The sequence below is a fragment of the Corvus moneduloides genome, chromosome 21, assembly GCF_009650955.1.
Source record: "Corvus moneduloides isolate bCorMon1 chromosome 21, bCorMon1.pri, whole genome shotgun sequence".
Lineage (NCBI taxonomy): Eukaryota > Metazoa > Chordata > Aves > Passeriformes > Corvidae > Corvus > Corvus moneduloides.
Window position 1 is genome coordinate 9,560,569 of NC_045496.1, and position 23,759 is coordinate 9,584,327.

At 51.1% G+C, this 23,759-nt stretch overlaps 1 protein-coding gene across 2 annotated transcripts in view; it reads right to left on the reverse strand.

Annotated features, from left to right (window-relative positions):
• LOC116454259 (discoidin domain-containing receptor 2-like) overlaps positions 1-13,676 on the reverse strand; it is a 51,295-nt gene extending 37,619 nt beyond the window's left edge. The window contains exon 1 of one of the 2 annotated variants that reach the window (XM_032130619.1): positions 13,633-13,676. The gene's annotated coding sequence lies outside the window, so the exon portion shown is untranslated. Of the gene's footprint in view, positions 1-13,408; positions 13,468-13,632 lie in introns of those variants that run through there. The other variant, XM_032130620.1, reaches the window with a different exon arrangement.
• Between the last annotated feature and the right edge of the window lie 10,083 nt (positions 13,677-23,759).

Sequence of the window (23,759 nt, forward strand, 5' to 3'; positions counted from 1 at the left end):
ATCCACTAATCAATCGAGGGATAAAGCAAAGCAGAAAACAGTCTTTTTTTTTTTTTTCTTTTACTGGAATGAGCCCAAATATGCACAATAACAGATCCCACTCAGAGCTATTGCAAACTCAAGTTCTTTAGAGAGTTTTGCATCTCACATCGAAGAGCGAGCATACTTCTGCAATAGCATCACTGCTTCTCAAATTGGGTATTTGAGAGACTTCCTAATGACCTCATAGCAGCACATGTGACCACTAAGTCATCTTCTCAAAGGACCAGGAATAACATCAACAGACCCTGTTTTGGTTGTGCACAGGACAGCTTTGCACAGCACAGGCAGGTTCCTAAAAGGCGAGGGAGCAGAAAGGAGCAGGACCCAGCTCAGGCCAGAGCTGGCATCATGAGAGTTTCTACAACAGATTCTGTTTGGCTTTGGAAAAGATCCATCCAGTTAACAGATGAACACCCATCAGCACATACTAAATTCCACATACAAATTTAGGCACAAAAGCTTGTTTATCTCAATGCAGGCCAAATTCGTTGGGTTTAAGGCATCTATATAATGTGAATCCCAGAAATATTCCAAATGCACTCCAAGAGATAAGAGGTGAACTCACAAAGCACAGAGTAATGACTTGAAAGGGTTTCCAATTTTTTTTTTCTCCCAGTGCTTAAAAATAACCCATTATGCTGAGCAGAAAGGCAGGAATTAGGAATTTATGGGTGATGAACTGGTGAGCTGATCACATTGGGATCAGGAAGTTGTCTTTTGCTGACCCCAAGCCACCCCCAGTCAGGTGGCACTGGGAGAAATAAATGAGTGAACACCTGTGATTGTGTTGACACTGATGTGAAGGCAGCTACACAAACAGCTCAAGACAGTCTGATGGCCTTGAACACCTGAGAGGATCCCTCCTCTGTACCCAGCACAAGGCTCCTGCAGAGGGAAAGGGACAAAATCCCACTGTGGAAGGGACCTGCACCAGACCTGTGACCAGAGAACTGCCCCAGTTACCAACAGTGAGATGGGAACACACATCCAAGTAAGAATAAGGAACATCATGAAACAGCACCCAAGAGCTCCTTCTGGCTGGTGTCTCCTGCAGCAGCACAGGTCCACAAACCCTCCTGTCCCTCCCCAGGGGCTCTGCTCCATGGGCCTTACACTCCTTGCCTCCTATGCTATGGCAGAACCTCCACCTGCCTTTTCCCAGGAAGGCTCCAGCAGGAGCTGGTGATCCTGTGGGCACCAACATCTCATGTCACACAGGACCAGGACATCCCTGAGTGGCCTTGGGCTAAACACAGACACAGTTGAGGAACACAGGACAGCCCCACTAAGGAGGCTGGACCTGCACAATGTTAAAGCTTTTTATTCTTTCCATGAGAGGTGGTGAAAGCCAGCTCCTGCCTTTACCTTTCCAGGAACTTTTGATGGAACACAGAAGGCTGCTGTAAAAGTGCTCTGTTTACACCCTGCAGCCCTGTCCTGTCTTTACCCAGTGTGAGCATGTTCACTCCCACTACCCCATGAAACATCTGCTCAGCCCAGCTCCGCTGGAATCACTGCAAAGAAATCCACTTCCAGCCATAGACCTGGGAAAAGAGGGAAGTGGGGCAGAGCTCAGCATGATGAGGAGGGCAAGTTTGAGATGTGACATCTTCCAAGAAATACTGACAAGCCATCTCCACATACCAGGAGCTGACTAGAGCTGTTCTGCAGGGCAATAGAAGGCTCAGAGATTACAAGACGGTGCATGTGGTGACATTACAGACACCTGATGTGGGACACACCCTTCGCAAGAGGTGTAAAACAAGGGGAGTACTTCCCTTCCACCACATTCCCCCCACTCAAGTGCCAAGGAAGCTTTTCCTGCTCTGAAGGGAAGTGATCAGAGTCCTCAAGGGGGCAAGTATCAGAGCAGAACTTCTCCTTTGCCTCTCAGTCACTTCCCAAATCACCAGCACAGCCTGTGGTCAGCCATGGGACAGATACATCCTCATGTCCCCAGCTGATACAATTCTGCAGCTGCACCAAGCTCCTTGTTTCTGGGCACGCAGGCAGCTGCTCAGCAAAGCCCTGTCCTGCTGGGACATGGGAGCAGAGTCCTCAGCACCCCTGTGCCACCACAGCTCCCTCTCCCAGGAATCAGAATGGCCGGGGAGGTGGCAATGGAGGAACAATGACTCTTCCCCAGCTCCAGAAATCCCTCTCAGAGCTTTAAGGTTACCAGGAAAGATCCAAACAGGAGCAGCCTCCCATTTGCCCTGTGTTTAAGCAGCAGGGTCCCCATCATGGGCTGCCTCAAAAGTGGTGATGAGGGTGAAGAGCTGTAACCCCAGGTCAGACCCAGGGCAGTGAGCTCAGCTCAGCTTTTGTTGCTGCAACGACAAAGGCCCAGAGAACACGTCATCCATGAGGACTGAGCTGCTGGCACAGAGCAGTGCTCAGCAAGGACACACTTGTAAACACTCTCCCTGGCCATCTTCGCTGATGTAACAGCGAGGAAGGGGCAGAGAAAACCATTATCTGCAAACAGACATCCCTCCCTGTCCCTGGACACCAGGACCAGCCCAAGCAGACATCTCCAGCCTTTCTCTTGTCTGCATGTTGAGCCAAGCATCCTCTGGTGTCCTGCTGCAGATGAGGATCACTGCCACGTCAAGGAAGGGCTCAGCTCCCACAAACCAGAAAACCTCTGCTCTGGGGTTTTGACCCCTAATCCCTGGAAGCAGATGGTATATTCAGCATGTACAAGGCCTCTTTCAAAGCCAGCCTTTCTTCTTGAAGCACTAGGCAGTATCTAGCATTCTCCTTCACGTGTTCCTCCCCCACCACAGCAGCAGGCAGCTCCTTCTGCCCATCAGCCCTGTCAGGAGTTCGGAGCAAGGAGATGTTGTAAGGAGTTCTGACAAGCAGAGCTACTCGGGTCCTGGGGCTGCTGGGGACAAAGTCCTGCTAAACCTCCCACAGCGATACCTCCCCATATCTGTTCCTCTCTCCCAGACGTTTCCCAGATAAATCTATGTTGGCATATCACATCTACAAGCTGTAGGGATCTGAAGAGACCAATGTCTGAGTAGTGATTCAACATCCAGCTCAGAGAAAAGCTAATCAGCATCCTTCACCAGAGATTTTATTGCAGACACATGGAAAACAACAGGAGAAAACCAGAGCAAACCATAAGCAGTGGCTATAACCTTCATCAAGGAGGAACAGCATGAGGGAAAAGAGATTCGGCACCAGCCATGTGATTTTTCCCAGCAAGGGACACCAACCCAACTGAACCATGGAATGGCAGAGCTCAGCTTGTGGCAGCAACGCCACTGCAGCTGCTCCCCCTGCGGCACACAAAGACAGACCTCTGCAAAAGTAAGCGGTGCATGGAAAAACTGGTGGTAACAAAAGAGCTGTCAGCCAATGTCAGCCTGCGGCTGACACCCCTGAAGCCCTTTACAGCTGCTGCTCCAGGACCCTCTGGCCATACAACCCCAAACCTGACCTCTGCACTTTGGACTAGAGCGAGCACGTGGAGAGCAGCTGACAATAGTGATCCCCACATTTCTGTGATTCCTCAGCAAGGACCCTCCATCTTCAAATAACCAGAGCACGCAGAAGCCCATGCTCCCATCCCTTTTGGCTGCCCTTTCTGGCATGGAAACAAAAGGCAGGAGCAGTTCAGATGTGCAGGATGCAGAATTTGTAATCCACCCAAGGACACTGCTGCTCACTCCACAGCATCAGATTCATTCTACACAAAACCTGGTTTACACTCCAACAGGAACACAACATGCATCTCCAGAGCAGATGGCAATGCCAAAATCAGGACCAGACCACAGGAGCTCTCCTTTTCAGTGTCCATGAAGCATTCACATAATTCCTGAATCTCCCTGTTGCACTAGAGGATGCACAGTCCAGGGATCCAGAGTCAAGTCTAGCAAAGAGGCCTTGGCTAGGGAAGCTTCCACCTCAGCAGCTCTTTCCATCTCAGCCATTTCCCTTCCAAGCAAGGCTTCCTGGCTGGAGCAAGCACGAGGGTGTTGCAATCCACAGTTCTGCTGAAGAAATCCAGCCCAGACACAGCAGCAGGCCTCTGGTCTGGCCTGACTACGTGCCATCCCTGGACACCCACTGTGTCCAGAAGCTCGTGGCATGTCAGAAGGCAAGTCTACTCCTCGGATGTAGAGAGCTGTTCTGCTCCCTTCAACACGCAGGACCGTGATGGGCAACTCAGATGTGCACACACTCATCTCATGGCCTGGGAGTTTTTCTGAAATACATGCAGCAGTCTCTGGGGAAAACCCACGGTGAGGGGCTGAGGAGGATGGATAAAAGGCAACTGTGTGCCTTGTGCATGTGTGGCCTCAGTCTGGGCAGCATCAGTCCCACACTCGACCTTGGGGCGAAGGATGCTCAGGGGTGCTCATCCTGTGCCTCCTGACAAACACCATGGCTAACCCCCATGGGTAAACACCCATGAGCTCATTGCAGCAACAGGACATGTCCTGCAGGCACTGTTTCACCTGCAATTCCCCATGCAAACATGAGAAAACCACCTAACAGGATCCCTGCCTTTTCCTGCAGAAACAGCACGAGGGTCTGCTCATGTTTCCCATGTTAGCACGGAAAAGACAGAAGGATTTTGATCCATTACACATTATACTAACCCTACTGGGACATTTCCCAACAGCTCACTCAGATGTTTTCAAACCTGCAGGATGAGGTCATTCCAACCTAAATGCATAACCCACTCTCCAAGGCGGTTCACTAGGTATAACTCCCAAGCAAAAGCAAACAAAAGCTGATCTGGTGTGAGACCCCGTTCCATCCCCGGTGTGTTCAAGACTTGGCCAGACAAAGCCATGGCTGAGGTGATCACTCACATGCTGGAGACAGCCCCACTTCAAGCAGGAGGTCAGGCCAGAGACCTCCAGATATCCTTTCAACTGGTGCTTCCATCATTCTGTGGCAGCAAACGAGAAGAGGCAGAGCAATTATTGCCAACAAGGAAGACTTGCATCAGGTTTCTCTGGAGAGAGCCTCCTAGATAATATTAAAAGCTTGGTTAGCAGAGATGTCAGCACTGACACAATGAGGGCTAATTCTGTACTGGCAGGAGTACTGGAGTGCCAGGATCTGAGCCTTGTTGCATTGCACGGGTCTCAATCAGGGTCAGCACACTGCATCACACTGTCCTTGCACAAATTAACACCCACCAGAAGAGATTGCTTTTCGGCAATTTAACTTCAGCTATGCATTCAAATACAATAGCCTGCAATAATCCAAGAATACAGGTTAAAAGCCAGACAGGCAACAGCTCTCAAGACATTAGAAGGAACTAGAAAATTCATTTCCCACTATAAGTCTTTACTCTAGGGAGGTCTCAGCATTACTGCTGCTATTTGGTGTCCTTCCAGTGCTGGGAGAAGGCCAAAAAATGCCATAGCAGAGACCGAACCACACTAACCACTGGTGGGTTCAGCCCTTGGGAAGAAGGCAGAGAGGCTACATGAGGTGCTGTCTGGAGGGTGATGGGGAAGCAGCTGCTGGCACCGAGATGAAAGGGAGTTGTTGGTCACCAGAGAAACTGCCATCGCTGCTGTTCCCTCCAGATGTCCATCCATGGTGTTGCCAGGACTGACCCACGGTATCCACTGATTACACTGGCCAGAAAACCTCATTTTATCAGAGTAAACCCTTGCCCCAAAACATAAAAGAAAATATAAGATTGGTGCTAGCCAAGTATGCAGGCAGAGGGCATCAAACTGATGGAAAGAAGAAGGACACTTTGGGAAGTTACTAGAATAATATCCATCACAACCCAGAGAAACTCAAAACACGTGCACTTAAGAACCAAAAGTCCACAGGATGAATTCACAGCGTTGGGACCCTCATCCAGAGGAAAGTGAGGGAGCTCTGCATGGCAGCTCTGCTGGTCTGGTTTGTTCCCTTCAGCAGCACAGGGGCAGCGCCTCATCCCAAACAACAACAGGGCACTGAAGGCACATTCCCAGCACCCCCAGCTCAGCTCCACCACAAATGCAGAAATGAAAGATAAACATTCCTGGAAGATCACATTACCCAGCATGAAGATATGACAGCTTGTCAGGAGCAGCAGAAACAGGCTGAGCTCTGTGAAAAGCACTCACTATAGGCTGACATCTTCCTATTGGAGAATACTGATACTCCAGCTATTTCTGCTACTGTATTTAAATTTTTTTTTCCTATTTTTACCTTTTGACAGGCAGAAACAAACAAGCACAAGTGAAATAACATAACAGTAATCGAGATGGACAACAAAACCTGACACTTGGCTAGTTTAGCTCTCCATGAGAGGAAAACACAAATGACTGACACCACAACCAAATGATAAACGTAACAAAAACATGCCCGGACTCATTCTTCAAGGAAAAAGAAAACCTGCAAAGGCAGAGTGCTCTGCAGGCTCCATCTCTGTATTTGCTTGTTCTTGAGCAGCTCTTCCTTACTGATGGGTGGGACGGTTTAACACCTTAAATGCTATTCCCAGAGAAACTGAACTAACGCCTCATTTTCACAGCACAAATTCGTCTGGTTGGAAGAAAATACCCCGCCCTACTCCTCTGGCCTCCGAACTGCAGCTGGCAGCCTCAGGACACAGGACAGTCCTGGGGAAGAAACACAACTGTTTACGCAGTTTGTCTGTCCCTCCTCCCTCCCCCAGGGCACACAGGAGCTGATCATCTCCGTGCCATCCTCTGACAGGAGCTGACTTGTTTCAGGTTCATTACGCACCGGAGTTCTGCACTGCAGAGCTCTACAGACAGATTTGGGCACAGCACCCAAGCATCAAGAAAGAAAAGTCAGATCAGGTCAAGAGAGCATCATCCATGCTGGGAGCACTTCCAAGCAAACACCCAAAGCTGCTGCATTAGGAGCAGACAGGCCCCAAATCCAAATTTTGGAATGACTCCACCCAGTTTAATTCCTTGGTCATGCATTCTGCAAGCATTAGCTCTGAGTGGGCTGGGGTTCTGACAGCTCCACACTTAAAGCTTCATGGACAAAACAAGGTTTAGGCAGAGTACAGACCATCATCTCCCACGTGCACCCTGCCAGGTCTGGGCTGACCATCAGCCAGGCTCCAGGTGGGCAGACCCAGCAGGATCCCATCCAGGAGCAAAGTGAAGAGTGAAATGGCTGAGCTGCTACAAAACATATACAACCTCACTGCCATCCATCAGAGCAACAAGTGTTCTACCAGTCCTTTCCATCAAAAGAAGGGATTATGAGCCAGTAAGGGCATGGAACCAAAGCAACTTGTGTTCACAATTATTTTATGTAAAATAACAATATAAATAATATTATATGTACATAAATAATATTTATATCCAATAATACGACATAAAAAGCAGGTATTTCACGTATGTAGTACTTCCATTAGTACACACTCTCAAGGAAGCCAAATGAAGTTTGATAACCTGCATACAGGAGTTTTCCACTTTCATGTGCTTGCCTTTCCACCTGTGTAAAATACCTGTGTGAAATTAAACGTTGGAAGAAGTTTCTGATAATCTCTCATGGAACAAACATGCTTAGGTGACAGGAAAAAAAGCCTGTGCTGATCTGTAAATTTTACTTTCAATTATTTGTTTCAAAAAGACAGCTCACAGGAGTGACCCAGAGAAGGAGACTACAGGCACAACATGGCTGTGGAGTAGTAGGAGGTTTTAACACATCTTGCCTTATGCATTCCTGTCTTCAAGTTGCATAAAACGTTGATAGATTTAAAGTTTGGGATTTGAAACTTTCCTCTCCCAGTCTGACTCCATTGTTAATTTTTTTTAAAGAGAGATTGGGATCAACTGGCTCTTTGGCTCCTATTTCCACAGCCAATAAAAACTCCACCCACCCCCAATGCATGTTTGCATAATTAATGCCTTCTTGATTGGCAAGAAGAGGTTTTAGGCACAAAGAGGCTCTGGCATCAGAAAGGTGCCTTCCTACCTTGCCTGTGAGAACAGGTTGTACTTTAAAGCTACTGGCAACAAAAGTTCCCTGTGATGGGAACACCACCCAACATCACCTCAGGACAGCTTTGCTTAATTTTCAACACTGTCAAACAATGGCTGTGATTATTTTGGAAGAGTAACCCAGCTGCCATCAAGAGAAATGGAAACCAGCATCCGTTTTGAGAGCAAGACCAGAGTTTGCTGGGATCCTGTGCAGCAGAACATTACCATCAAGCCTTCCCTGTTCAGAATGTTCTCATGCATTAACAGAAAAAACACCATCAATTCTACATAAATTCCTTTGCTGAAGCCAGCAGAAAAACGTCTGCGGAATTAAGGCAGATGAGAGCCTTCCCTCGCTTGGGCTTATCCCAACCCCACACACACTAAAGAGAGAAACAGAGCTCAGGAAAGATGAAATACTTCCTTGCCATCGTCTCCCGTTGCTGTCCAAGCAACAGGACCCAGCACTTGAGAGCATCCCTGGCTATTCTGTGTGCTCAGAAAGCTCCTGTTGGAGCACAAAGCCACCCTGAGCTCAGCCTTGTCACAGCCTCTGGGGTTTTGTGTGTGCCATGAGGACACCGGGCATGTGACTTGCGTGTTAAAACTTTCTGGCTCACCAGTCGAAGTTCAGATTCTTTCCCTGCAAAACACACTGCATGATCTCATCTGCAAGCAATCAGCCTGAGAAATCAGCTTGTTAAAGGAAGCTTCTAGGAAAGGAGAGATGCCTCTGGAGGATTTGGGGGCCTATATAATTTTAACCACTTTGTTAAACCCCAGCTGCTCTTCTCCCCATTGGGGTCACACAACCAAGAAACCATTTCTCCTCCCACACAACTCCAGACAGGACACTTTGCCAACACCTAACTGCAGCATCCTATTTGCATTCTCCACAGCCTGAGAACACACATTTTCAAGCAAAATTCATCTCAAGCAGGCACTAAAAGAGTGCAAGGACAAACTCAGAGCTGCAAGCTGAGCAGCATCCAGAAAAGCAATTCTTTAAACATGCAACAGTGATCATCTCAATGTGTAAAACAGAATATTCTCTTAATTTCTGGATGTGCATTTCAGCATTTCCTCACAATTCTCACGTGGACCCCAGACATGCACAGAAGACAGGAATAACCAGTACAGTAGGAGCTTTGAGGAGGAGTAAGAGTACAAGCAAATAAACTCCCTGGAGTGCCAGTTGTCCTGAGATTGCTCAAAGTGACCTAACAGAATTTTACCTGAGCTTCTGGTGATGCTGCAGGAGCATCCAGGAGCCCTACGCTCCTCCCTGTGCTACAGCATCCCCTGAAGGCAACACCTTTTAGTCCCCAGTGAAAACCCTGTGGGTTTTCCCGCAGTGGGGAAGCAGCGCTGCAGAGCGCAGAACGAAGTGCAGCATTTGATTCCCAGGTTGCACTCCCAGTTCGGCTGCCCAAGGCTCTGTGGTGAGCAGAACGAGCAGTGTGGAGTCCTGTGCTCACACACGCGGTCACATTTGCATCCCCTGAGCTCCCAGAAGCAGGACCACCACTCTTGCACTCAGCAGGGAGGGAGGGAAGATCAGAGCAGCATCCTGCCTCCTTCACTTCCTCCCATGCTGTCACACCCTGCCTCAGCTGCTCCCAGCAGCATCTCCCAGGCAACCCTTTCCCAGCTGCCCCTCGTTGGTCATTCAAGTGCTTTGAAAGACTTTCCTTAAAATTCTTGCATAGAAATCACTGTTTAATGTTCAGCACAGAACACAGGAGGGAGGGGGGGAAAAAAGCCAGCCTGTCTCTAACAAAGGAGATCTGGAGGACTGAGCCCTTGGCTCTTCCCAGCTGTGGATTATTCCCAGTGAAGTGATTATTCACCACTTCCAGCACCTATTTTCAGTTCAACTTGCAGAAGTAACTGTTCTGAAACAAACAGAAGGCAGCAAAGATCAGGCGACACACATTTACTATCCTAAGAGCAGAGGCAGAAAGAAGTTTTAATCACACCGGGCTCTCCCTTACAAAAGCTACTTTATATAAGTTAAGTAACTTTTTCACAAAAGTTACTTTTATTTAAGGACTACGAACTCTTCAGGCCGTAGCTGTTGAAGCCAGGGTGCAAATCAGGGTGAGGGACTTTGCCCTGGACAACGCAGGATCACAATCATGCTGCAACTTTTTTGGTCAGTGGTGACACCTTCTAGCTCCAGATGACATTGTTTGAAATAACTGCCTTAAAAAAGCTTTATGCTTTCTGTGTCTTTAAGAAACACATAGCTCTGACTGCAAACATTCAGGCTAAACAAAATGTTATGAGGGGAAAAAAAAAAAGTCTCCTTCGAGCTTTTTAGTCCCCAGCCAAATTCTTAATTTGACCAGATTAAGAGCAGACACCCCCCTCACCCCACCCCCAAACTGATGTCCACTGCTAAAATCAAGGTACAGGACAACTGCCCCCAAATTCCTGGAAAACCACAGCTCAGAAAATTCAAAGTCTAAAGGGAGGGGGGCAGTATTGAAGGGCTCAGCTGCTGGCTCCTCTGATGCAGCTTCTCAACCAAATCATGAAAGAAGAAGAAAAAGGAGACTTTCCAGCTCAAGTTCCAAGTCCTTTTTAAAAATCAGTTTATAACCACTAAAATAAACACAGTAAGAACAACTGTGCAGTAACTGGGAACCTGCAAAAACAGCTGCAGTTTAAGAGCAGTTTAGGCAATGTCTGGCAAACACCAGCAGATACAACAGCCCAGGAGGATGGCAGCGCATCAGGGAATGAAACAGTGAATTTTGCCCACCAGCTCATCGAGAAACTGCATGAAGTTCACCCACACTGGGCAGAAGCAGCTACTCTGTGCTGTTTACTGCTACAGTGAGCGTTTGCTTCCTGTTAGCACTGCCTCTCTCCCAAATTCCAATCTCCTCCTGAATGCCCAGGCTTCTTCCATGCCCCCACCTGCCCCATGTTGTCTCAGCCCAGCCAAGAGTTTCCCAAAGCACCTAGAGCCTGGCTGGGCACACTGATTTCCTCTTGGACTTGTCACCCAAAAACCTTCTGCTGGTCACCTAAAAACCTTCTGCTGGTCCCTCCAGGGCACAGACCTCCACTGCACCCAAAACCCCCCAGGGAACAGCCACCTTGAAGGGAAGGGCAAGAAACCTGGAACAAGCAGACTACTCCAAAACACCGTGACTGGGATATTTCAGCTGCTCTAAGTCACTTTAGGACATCTCCAGAGCGACAGCAACCACAGCAGATGGTGCAGAACGACAGCACCAAGCAGCACCTCTGAAGGAAAGCCATGCATGGCCCTACTGCCATCTCATCTTCGTGCTCTAGCCAACAGAACTCCCCAGGATTTGGACATCCTGACTTTCTTTAGAACTGAAGATCCAATTCTCCACTCAGCGTTATCCGAGGAGCTACCCCAAGCCACATGCTTTGAACATCCTCTTTTGCTGCAAAGCTGACAGTTTTCAATTACAGCCAGTTGGAGTTGTTCTTGGCTCTCCGTCCCTCACCACAGACCTGTGCTCTCCATGGCTGGGCTGCTCAATGTGCACATAAAGCAAATTCAGAAAAGATGCGACAAATAAAAGCCTTCCTGGACACTGACTGGAACTGGAAAGACAAAAACTCCTAGGAAAGGCAAGGAGACAGCTCAGGGGGAGGAGGAGCTGACCTGGGCCATTTCCAGTGAAGGAAAAGGACAGGGAGCCTCAGGGTCTCGCTCTTGGAAGTTTTAAAGTTTTTAGGTTAAGTGGGACAAGGGGCAAAGCTTCTAAACTAAAAGAGGGGAGATGTAGATTAGATATGAGCAAGCAGGGGTTTTTTTTTAATGAGGGTGGGGAGGCCCTGGCACAGGGTGCCCAGAGAAGCTGTGGCTGCTCCACCCCTGGAACTGTCCAAGGCAGGGTGGATGGGGCTTAGAGCAACCCGGGATAGTTGAAGATATCCCCACTCACTGCAGGAGAGTTGGACTAGAAGAGCTTTAAAGATCCTTTCCAAGTCAAGCTATTCAGTGGTTCTAAGATGCTGCAAATGTCAGACTGCAGCCTGTGAGCATCAGAAGGATGGAGATCGTTTGCTCACAGCAAAAGAAAGCTCACACCACCTGACACCTGCCCAGGGGACAAGCACACACCTGGATAATAGATTTAAGGGTTCTTAAAATACAATTACTTTCCTAATTATACACCAGAGGCCAGAACCCACAGGCTGAGCAAGCCACGAGCAGCACAGCAGCTAATTCACAGAGAGCTCCTCTTGATTTCCACAGCCCACATTACCCAGACATCAGACTGAATGGACATCGGAGCCTTTCTAATTTTATAGTCCACAGAGACAAGGCAGGAACGGCTGATGGAAGAGCAGCAAGGCCTCTCTGCCCACACACACCACTGCTGCTGGCTCCACAACTGCAGAACTGCTCTTCTACATTTTTTTAAAAGATTTTTTTTTTTAATGGAGTCAGCTGAAGAGAAAATGAAGAGCTCGGCATTTCAAACCAAAGCATTTCAAAATGCTCATTTATCTTTCAGCCTCAAAAGAAGAGAAGTGAAACAAAATCTCATTCGTTCCCTCCTAAGTTTTTCCTCTCTGCCTCCAACAAAGCAAAGTGCCCTGAGCTCCACTTGATCACTTTTTCTTTTCTTTCCCCTTTGGCTTACAACATTTCAATTAAAGAAACTGACACAAAACAGACCCAGATTCTCATATTTTATCTATTCCCAATCCCACCTCTCCATTAAAGAGCATTTAGAAGGCAGAGCAGCCAAAGGAACAGCGCATCCAACACAAAAAAAAAGATGGGGAAACACACCAACGAACAAGCAATGGCATAAACCAAAAAAATCTACAATAAAAGCTTAAAAGCAAAGTTTTCCCACAAAGGTCGGCTTAAGGAAAAAAAGAAATTGAAAGCTCTTTTCTTCACAAGGAGAAGAAAACCCCAGGCAAATGAGCCATGGGGCAGCACGAGTACCCTACTATCAAACTTGCGAGGAAGAACCAGATCCCGGGACCTGAGCGGAACAAACCCGGCAGCTCCGCACCGGCGCTTCTCTCCCACCTCGCACAGCCCCAGCAGTCGCTGGTGGGGCAGCGGGACCGGCCCGGGCGCGGGTCCGGCTGCGGGAACCAAAAACCCCCGCGGGAAGGGCCGGAGCGGGGCACGGGGACCCGCGGGGGACACGAACCCCGGCGGGAACCCCCGGGCGGGCACGGGGCCGCTCCCGGCGGGGCGGAGAGGCCGAACAAAGCCCCGGCGCTCGCTTCGCGGGGCTCCCGGGCGCGTCCCTGCCCCGAGCACCGCGCGGTCCCGGGCAGCGCTCCCACAGCTTTGGGGGCTCCGCGGGGACCGAGCCCGGCACGGCCGCGCACAGCCCGGGGCACCCCGAGGACCCCGGCCCGGCCCCTCCCCGGCCCAGCGGGGACACGGCCCCGGCACCCACCGAGCCTCGGGTGCGGGTCCGCGATACCCTCGGGACACCGGGAGCCCCGGGGGGGGGGGGGGGGGGGGTTCGGCAAGCGGCGCCCCGGGGGCGGCCCCGCGCTCCTCCCGCGGCGGGACCGCGGCGGCCGCGCCTCCCCCGTCCCGTCCCGTCCTGTCCCGGCGGGCCCGCGGGGAGCCGGGCAGAGGCGGCGGGCGGGCGGGCGGGGCAGCCCCGGCGCTTACCTGAGGCAGGCCGGGCGCGGCGGCGGCGCGGGCTCGCGGCCCCTTCCGGCGGGCGGGCGGGCGGGGGCGGCCGCGGGCGCCGCGCTCTTAAAGCGGCCGCGCCGGGCCAGGGCCGCCGGGAGGCGTCGCTACGGCAACGGGACAGCGGGGCGGGAGCGCGGCGGGGCCGGGCCGGGCTCCCGTGTGCGCCCTGAGCGCCGGGGCTGTGCACCCGTGTGCCCTGCGCATCCCAGTCCCTTCGTGTCCCTGAGCTCCAGGGCTGTGCACCGTGCGTGTCCCTGGTGCGTCAGAGTCCTTTAATGTCCCCCGGGCGCCGCGGCTGTGTATCCATGTCCCTTGTGCATCCGAGTCCCGCCACATCTCCCGCGCGTCAGGGCTGTGCACTCATGCCCTTGCGCACCTTGTGGGACGGCTGTGTTCCCCCGTGCCTCCCAGCTCTTCCCTGTCCCCCCGTGTCCCTGCATGTCCCCCTGTGTGCCTCCATGTCCCCCTGTGCCTCCCAGCTCTTCCCTGTCCCCCCGTGTCCCTGTATGTCCCCCTGTGTGCCTCCATGTCCCCCTGTGCCTCCCAGCTCTTCCCTGTCCCCCTGTGTGCCTCCATGTCCCCCTGTGCCTCCCAGCTCTTCCATGTCCCCCTGTGTGCCTCCATGTCCCCCTGTGCCTCCCAGCTCTTCCATGTCCCCCTGTGTGCCTCCATGTCCCCCTGTGCCTCCCAGCTCTTCCATGTCCCCCTGTGTGCCTCCATGTCCCCCTGTGTCGCTCCATGTCCCCCCGTGCCTCACAGTCACTCTGCATCTCCTGTGCCTCAGGGCTGAACCGTGTTCCCCCGTGCCTCATGGTCCCTCCATGTGAGCCGGGTGATGTGCTTTAGTGGTTATGGGGTTATGGTGGTAGTGCTGGCTGGGCATTTGGATGGGATGAGCTTGAAGGTCTTTTCCAACTCTGATGATTCCATCTCCCCGTGTGCCTCAGGGATGCTTGAGGAGCCGTGCCCCCATATGCCTTGGAGCTGAAACATGTCCCTGTGTTCCCATGTACCTCACATCCCTCCGTGTCCCCATGTGCCTCGTGGTCTCTCTGTGTCCCCGTGTTTCTGAGGACCCTGCTGTGTCCCAGGTGCCTCTGGGCTGAGCCATGCCCCCCATATGCCTCACTTTTTGAAGGTACAGTTTAAGAGCAGATAACGGTGAAGGACATTGCTTTGCTCCAGAAAGCAGAAATACTGGGTGTTTAGGTAATCCTGTGGTCATAACAACCAAACTTTCTGTCTCTCACAAATAATTTTAACTCCTTTTTTGCTATTTAAGTGTACACAAACCAGTTTTCGGTATCACGGCTTTTAGCTCTGCTAAGTGGCTCTCTGTTGCTACGAGGCAAAGAGAGGTACAGACCCTGCAATGTCTTCACTAGATTGCTCATTGATTTATTGCATTCTTAGCATTTTCCCTGACTTTTGTCTCCTTTCTAAGTCTTATTTACAGCAGCATTTTCAGCCTCCCCTTTCTCAGACAGCCAGTTGTGCAATGGAGTAGAGCAGCACACAATATCTAGGTGAGGCAAAGCAATGAAAAAGCACTTTAATATGTTCCCCATTACGCTCCTGAGACATCATCAGTCCAACGGAGAGTGAGCCAGGGGGTGAATAACATGCCTGAAGAAAGCAGCTGTGTTTATAATTCCCATGGCACGCCTCTGCAGGGTGCAGCTCTGGTGCTCTTGTGTCGCAGGAGGGGAAGCGGGGCCGGCTCCTATATTTGGTGGAGAGTCAAAAAGCTGCCACAGAGCTCTCTCTGTTTGTGAGGGTGCGAAAGATCTTCTTACATCTCCCTGGGAAAAAGTACTGAGCAGCTGCAGGTCCAGTCTGGATGGGCATGGAGGCAGTCAAGTGTTCATGCTGTAGGATTAGGGAAATATGGAGCAAGGTACCCCTTTAGGAGCATCTTTGGAGTGCTGCATAGAATCATACAATCATTAAGGGTGGAAAAGCCCTTCAAGATCAACCATTAACCCAGCATCACTGTGTTCACCACTAAACTATGTCCCCAAGTGCCACACCTACACGTTTTTATAACCATTCCAGGGATGGTGACATCACCATTTCTCTGGGCAGCCTGTTCAAATCCCTGACCATCCTTTCAGAGATGAAGAAATTTTTCCTGGAATCCAGTCTAAGTAGATATTAGGATCTCCCGGTATGCCTGGTCCTATAGGACACACTAGGACACACCAGGACACACCTTTAGTACCAAATTAATCCACTCCTGGGGACACTGCTGGCTCAGAAATGTGATCATGAGTAATGACAATCTGCCAGAACAGCCCCTGCCTTTACCTCAGCTTGCCATCTCACGCTGTAGGAACAATAAAACCTCCCACTTACAGGACTCAGGGATGGGGGATGTTCTGTTCAAGGCATCTGTGTCTGCTCTGCTGGGTTATGCCCCAGCACGCTCGTTTATTTTGACAGATTCTGGTTTCCTACTGGCAGCATCCTCAGCAATGCCCTGTACCTGCGCCATGGCGATTTCAGACTTGGTGTCTGGAGCACTGCAGGCCACTCCTTGTGTGTCCTGCTCAGCTCCTGTCTCTGCTGCCCTCTCGTGATGCCTCCGGATGTGCTGGGCTTGGGGGAAGACCTTGCTTTTCTTTGACTCTGAGAGATGTCAACACCAACACCATTGTTAGAAGTTCTTTCTATTTCCGACAGAATTTATAATTCCTGAATTTTACAAAACTTCACGATCAGTTATTCCTTGTGTTTGTGTGTCTTCCCCTACTTACCCCTCTGAAGGGCTCATCCTGGATCTTCACCCACAGAAGTTGTGTCCCAGATGCTTCTTAATCCAGCCAGTTCCTTGGCTGTACATGGGTTGTTATTTTTTTTTCCAGTAGAAATCAAGCAGCTAAAATCCCGTAGAGGTTCAGTTTCATCTCCTTTTTTCTTGAGGCAAACAGGTCTCTGTGTTCACCGTGGGCTGCAGCAGCTCCCTGTTCTCCTCTGCCTTGGCCTGCAGTGCTGCACTTGGCTTTTCCACCCCTCCTCTGCAATCACCACATGTGTCACCCAGCTTCCTCCCATCCCTGGGTCACACCTGGCTGCTGTGGGTCATTACGAAACAGCTGAGTTCTGGTTTTATCCAGACCTGAGGAAATAACTGCTGTTCCCAAGAAAACACCTGCTTTCCGGGACACTCTGCCCAGTGAACAGCTGTGTGAGGCTCACCAGCTCTGTCATCATGTGGCACGGAATTAATTGGAATTAAGCCCCAGGCATGTGTAAGAGATTGGCCAAGGAGACGGTGAAGTCTCCACACTTGGAGATTTTAAAAGTTGGGCTGAACACGGCTCTGAGCAACCTGGCAGAAGTTTGAAGTTGTTCTGCAGAGTGAATGGTTGGACTGGAGACCTGGAGGGCACAGACATAACATGGTATTTTGGGGATGAACTTCATGGGAAAAGCCCTGATGTGTGAGGGACGTGAGTCTGGAGCGTGGGCATGGCTTGAAGAAGGGGTTTCAGGTGCCTTTTCCCAGGCAGCCTCTTCCCAGGAGACTGGGCTGGGAAAATCCCAGGAAGCCTTACTCAGACTTTCCTCAGGATGCCTAAATTAGGGCAGCTGAATCCCAGCCTCAGGGGCTGTCTGATAAAACAGCCCCGGGAACTCAGTAAGATAAAATACCATCCGCTGGAAATCCTGCAGTCTGAATTTCCTGCAAGGAGCCCTGAGTGCCTCTTTACAATAAGCTCTGAGGAGCAGAAGCAGCTCCTGAGCCAGATTTCTTCACTCCTGGCTCCCACAGCCTGCTCGTGTCTGGAGGCAGCTGCCCCACCCCGAGCTGCCCCTTGCTGTGCAGCCCCCACACATCATCACTCTCACCAAAAAACCTGCACCTGCACTGCTCTGCAGCTGGGAGAAATCTCGTGTTTCATGCACAGAACCACCCAATAACCCCCTGGCCAACACAGAAATGGTGGAACTGTGTGAGAAAGGACCCCTGGTGATTTCTAGTTCAACCACCCCTTGATCAACCCTTTTCCCCAACGTGTCCCATAGTTTTAGGAACCTCCCAACATTCTCCCAGAAGTTATCCCAGTTCTGGGCTCATCTGGTGCCCCATGTCCCCAGCTAGAGCCATGGCATCTGCCCCAGGTTGATGGACCTCTCCCAGTGCTCACCACCAGCATGTCAATGCCCGGGTCATGCCGTGGCTCCCACCCCACTATCCTTGCTGCCTGGACAGTTTCATTTCCCCAGGATGGCCAGCAAATCTTCGTTTTAAAATCTGAATTGCAAAACACGCTGTGCAAGTCGGGTCTCAGCAGTTTATTCTTACAGTGTTACCGAGGGGAGCTTTGCCCTCTTGTTACTGTGAGAGCTGAGCTACTTTGGTTTAACTTCTGAGAACTGACATGACACGCGAATACAGGCACTGAAACAAGTCACGCAACAGTGACAAGCAGGTCAGCACAGCACAAACCCGGCCCAGGAGGGCGATTCTAATTCCTGCAAGCCTTTTGTTACAGCTCGTGGAAACCACAGCCTCTCATCACAGTCACGAACAAATCAGCAGGAAAAACTGCCCAGCTCTTGCGGCTGGGCTTTCATCAACGCTTCTTCTGGCCACTGCTGGCCCCGTGTCACCATCCAGAGTCCCGGTGTCCCCTTGGAGGGGTGCAGGAGTCCCCAGGCCACCCCTGCAGCCGCTGGTGCTCCGGCAGCCGATGCGCAGGGGCAGGAGCAGGAGCAGGGCAGCTCCTCAGAGCCAGCTCAGTGCTCGGCACGGGAGGAGCCGGCCCGGCAGCGCCTGCAGAAGGCGTGGGGATGGCTCTGGGCTTGCTGCGGCACATCAGCCGTGCTGTGCCCCAGAGCCCGGTGCCCCGCAGCTGCGGAGGAAATGATTGCTGCGTGTTCTCTGGAGCGGTTCCGTGCGAGCCCGGCAGCTCCTGGGGATGCTGCCGCACAGAGCAGCTTCTCACGGCGCTCTGCCCCCCAGCCAGGCTCTCCTGCTCAGGAGCCTCAATTAACACCTGGATGAGGATGATGCCAGCACAGAAGAGCAGCCACCGCTTGACTGGGTCTTTCTCTTGACGTGGCAAATATTTTCTCACGTGGGCTGGGTACAGCACCTTCCTGGCTTTCCTGCTTCGCTTTGTTGAGAGGCCTGAAGGTCTCCTGAGAGCTTGGGCAGCAAACATCGGCCTGGACAGATTTTCTGAATTGTTTTTCAGCAGATCTGTGCTGGAGAAAATGTTTTCTCCGGTGTAAGACAGCATGTCCTTAGCAGTCTGCAGGCGTAGCTCTGAAAGCTGGGAGAACTCTATGGAAATACCTCAAAGATGATTTTAGTTCAAAAAGCAGACCGCTGAAATAATATTAAGAAATATTAGTAATAACACCAGAGTTTTTATTCACTCTCATTAAAGCAAAAAATGCAGAGCCCCAGAGCTGAACTCTTGGAGTGATTTATGCGTCTTTCTGGGAAGCTCCTCTTTGATTTCTCCCCCTGCTCCTACCTGTGCTATAAATACTTACTTTGATGAGTGAAGTGATGATGGGAGGAGCTCATCCGCCTCAGAAATCACTCTGGAATGTCCCTACCCCAGCACCCCATATCTGCCCAGTATCTGCCCACGGGCACTCGCTGCTAACAGCACGCTCCAAGTTTTCTCCTCCCCGGTTCTGTTCTCCTTTATTACCACTGTCTACCACAAGGCTTTGCCTCGAGACATTTCAGTGCTTTTGAGAGTGTATCCTTCATTGAAATTCACATATTTGCTATAAAGAACAGAATTTGAGGATGGCCGTGCTGTCCCCTGCCTTCCCATCCCATCCACCAGCGACTCTGGCCCTGAGCTGGAGGGATGGAGATGGGAGATCACAGTCTCTGTTATGATCCTGCGCAACCTCAGCACTCTGCCCCAGAAAAATGAGCAACCTCAGCACTTGCTCTGGCAAGCTCCATCTCAGATATGCCCAGAAAAGGAAAAAACCAGCATCATGTTCGAATTCTTTGTGCCTTATAATGACTAAACAGAGCCTGAAAGGGCTGAGTGCCCACAAACCTGCTGGAAAGGGCTCCAGCTCTCTCAGGTCTTTGTCATGAATTTTGAAGATTTAGCTGCAAACTTCACGTGTCTTGGTCATTGTGGGCCACCTCATGCCCCGAGCAGGTGGGAGTGAAAGATGGATCTCTGTAAAAGACCTTGGGCAGTCATCTCTGCACAGCTAATGTAAAATCAAACAATAGAATCATAATGTTCTAGAATGCTTTGGCTTGGAAGGGACCTTAAAGTTCATCTGGTTTCAACCCTGCTGCTGTGGGCAGGGACACTTTCCACCAGATCAGATAAATAGAACTTGATCACTCCTAAGCATTTTTAGGCAGCCTTTAGCCACCACAAAGCAGCAAAGGGCAAAAATTAAAAATTTAAAACTATCTTTTGACAATTTAAAAACTACTCTTTGACATCTCCTCTTGCCCTTTGGGCTCCCTAACGTTTCTTGCTTTCTGCTTCTTGGAAGACCAAAGTGATGTTGGCTTCGAGCCACAAGGCATCAAACCCCTGTGCTCCCAGCACTGTAAATCACCAGTGTGGCACCTGCTGTCACAACGGGAGAACTCTCACTCTTCAGGCTTATTCCTCTGGAAACTCAGGCAAAAATAAAGTAACACAGTGACTGCAGTGTGTGGGGTCCCCCCTGCAGGACTCTGCCACCCAGCACATCCAAGGTGATGGGACATTCATTCCACGTGGCAATGCTGCCGTAGCTTGTGCAATCACCCCTAACCCCATTCAAACCTGGAGCCCCTCACTCCCCTCAAGGCACTTCCTGCTGAAAAAACCCTTCCTCAGGGCTCTCCCTTGTGCTGCCCAGGTGAGTCCTTAAACAGCGCCAGGGCTTTAAGACAGCACTTCAGTGGTCTTTGGTAATCTTTTCCCCCCTCTCCTCTGCAAGGCAAAGTCCAGAGGGCTGGGAGACAAACTGCTGCTTCCAAAATCCCCCCCTCCATGGTGAAGCAGCTCCTAAGATGTACAGAATTGGCTCAAGCAGCCTCATGGGTCACCATCTCAGGGAAGCTGGCTGGAGTGGGGTGGAATGGCTCATCCCTTAATTCTGATGGCGAACACTCAGTGACCACGGCCCAGTCACTGCCCACCACTGTCTGGACTGGTGAAATGCTGTCAGGCAACACCCAAGGCACATTAGTGGTTTAAAAGAAGCACACAATTAAGAAAGAACTCGTGTGGATTGCTGCTGCTTTGCCCTGCGGTGTCTGGGCCCTCAGAACCACCCTGGTCCCAACACCTGAGTGAGTCAGGCTGGGGATTGGTAACACCCTCCCAGACCATGGGGTTTCAGGCCAGGAGAGTGCCACAGACACTGACCCAAATGGACACCTGGGTGCTGGGTGGATGTTAAACACAAAACCCAAAGATTTGGTGTTACATTCAACTCTCGCCTTTATTTCAATCAGGATCATATCCATGGAGAGCAACAGATCAAATCAGCTTTTTCCAGCTGTCCCATCACTTGAGCTGTGTCACCCTGGTGCAGTTAACAGGCAGCTTCTGAAGCACAGGCACCCAGGCATTGACTCCAGCTCTGGCACCAGAGGCATCACCTGCTGTTCATCACGTAGAGGTTTTCAGTGAAGTTCCACATCTCACCCCCCTAATCCCTCTCCCCAGCATTGCCCAACTCCCAGCTGGAGGGGGCAAGTGCAAACCCAGCCCCCGAAGGAGCCCCAGGAAGAGGAGGGGACCTGTAGGGACAAATCCAGTTCCTATTTCCAATCCCTGTTACCCATCATTGTCATGCCAGGTGAGCTTGTCCAAGCAGGACACTGGATCGTCCTCAGGTGAGAAGATGAATCAGCACTGCAAGCAGCAGATCTTCTGCCCACCAGGTGCAAGGAGAAATAAAAATAGCTGTTGAGCTGGATCCAAAGAATTGAATTTCATCCACCCTTTCTAACCCAGAGACTTTGGTTCACTTCCCTGACCACCAAAGGCAAAACCTGAGCTGTGGATGCAGCAGGAGCAACACTGGGAGCTGGGAGTGCCGGATGTTTGGCAGAAGGAAGCACCAAGGAGTGGCTTTTGCAGCTGGAGGTGACGGAGGCTGCAGCACAGATGGAGCTGAGGACACCAGGTCATGTCAGGCTGAAGAGTTCTGCAACACTCAGCATCGTGTTGTGACCTCGAGCCACCCAGGAATCCAGGCCTGTTTGTGCTGCAGGGATCTGCAGGGAGGGGCAGAAATCCTCATTCCATCACCCGGAATGGCTGGAGCAAACCCAAGGCACACGAGCCCTGCTTCTCTCGGAGACAGAAGCAACAACCTTGAAGCCAAGGACCAGCTTATCCTCGAAGGAAAAGCTCAGACCTGACTTTCCAAGGCCCCCACGGCACCCAGGGAGATGCAGGACCTCAGTGAAGGCAAAGCAAGCCCGTGACTCAGGGACCTTGATCCCACAGCGGGGTGTATGAAGTCATCTCAGGAAGAGCTGGGCAGTTTGCTTGATATGTCAGGAAAAGCACGGGATTGCTTTCAGGTTGTGCCAGCTGAGAGGGCACACACTCCTTCAGTCACAGCTTTCCCAGGGCAGCCTGGAAGCTGGGGATGGCTGGGTGGGAATGCAGCACAGGATTCCCTGATTTCAGACAGTCACACCTGCAACTACTGCTGCACACAAATTGTGTTGGGTGGCTCAGAGAGTTTAAAAGGAAACCATTAATTCTGGGAACGTCTTTTTGCAGGATTTTGAAGTTTTTTTAACTTCTTTTTTTTTCTCAGGAGGACAGGCAAGATACTACACGGGTCTGGTTTGAGTGAGAGCATTTGGACAGTGAGGCACATTTGGGTAGGAGCAGGAGGGGGACAAAGGTACAGGTGATAAACAGAGGGTTTGGCTGCAATTAATGCTTCACATTCTTTCACATCTCACTTGCTGGCCACAAAAATGTCCACTCATCTCAGGGAAGGTTCTCCAGGTGGTCTTTTCCCAGACCTGGGTTCCCGGACAGGCTTTTTACAGGAGGCAGGGATGGGGAAATCCCAGGCAGACTTACTCAGGCTTCCTCAAGTTACCAAAATTAGGGCAGCTGAATCCCAGCCTGAGGGATCAACTGATAAGACATCACAGGAAGCACAAAACTCAAATTAGCATCCACGGAAGATCCTGGACTGTTTGTATCCTGCGTGGAGCTGTGAGTGGCTCTGTGCTGTGACCTCCACAGCTGGAGGAGGAGCAGGAGCTGATGGCACATCCCAAACTGCCCAGGAGACAGGGAGAGACCGCCAGCTCCACATCCGTAACTGGACAATACCCAGCCGTGCTGGGGAGGGCTGCTCCTTCTGCAGGCACTTCCTGGGGGATGACTACGGGTCCCCTGAGGCAGCTCGAGATACAGACCCTAAAATAATACCTAATACATATCGATAAACTGAATTGATAAGGGGAAAGTGTCAAGTGGAGCTAAAGGCGTTTCCAGATTAGTTTATTACATCATTAACTCTTCTGCACATTCCAGTTTCAGTGCTGGCTGCTTCCCACATTCCTCTAACCCATCCCACCTGGAATTCAATCCATCTGGGCAGTGACTCGCTGATCTCATCACATTGCCCCAGGCCGGCAGTTTTCAGATGCAGCTGCCTGAAACTTCGCACCTCAATCCAGGTGGACTTTAGGAACCGAGGCAAATCCTTTACAGAGGAATGATGTTGAACTGGTGCAATCTCTGGCGGCTGAGCACTGCCAGCGAGAGCAGCTCTGTGCTGGACACGGGGAAGTTCCAGCCGGACCCTTGACAGGCACGAGGGGTGGCAGAGAACAGGCAAAGCGGGACCTGCTGAGCCCCCTGAGCAGAGTCCTGTGACTCTGCCTAAACCACAACTCTGCAGCCTCTCTGCTCCATCCACTTTGGTGCTGCACCTCCACAGCTCCAGCAATTTTCCCAAAGTTTTACATCAACCTCACCCTGCCCGAGGAAGGCTGGGAGAACCAGGCACCGCTGTCTCCCTTCTGCCCGTGTTTTGCATATTTGAAACCTCTTATCACGCTTCACCTGAAACTTCTCCCCGGGCTCCATCGCTCCCGTCCTGCGCTCCCCGTTCCCGGCAGG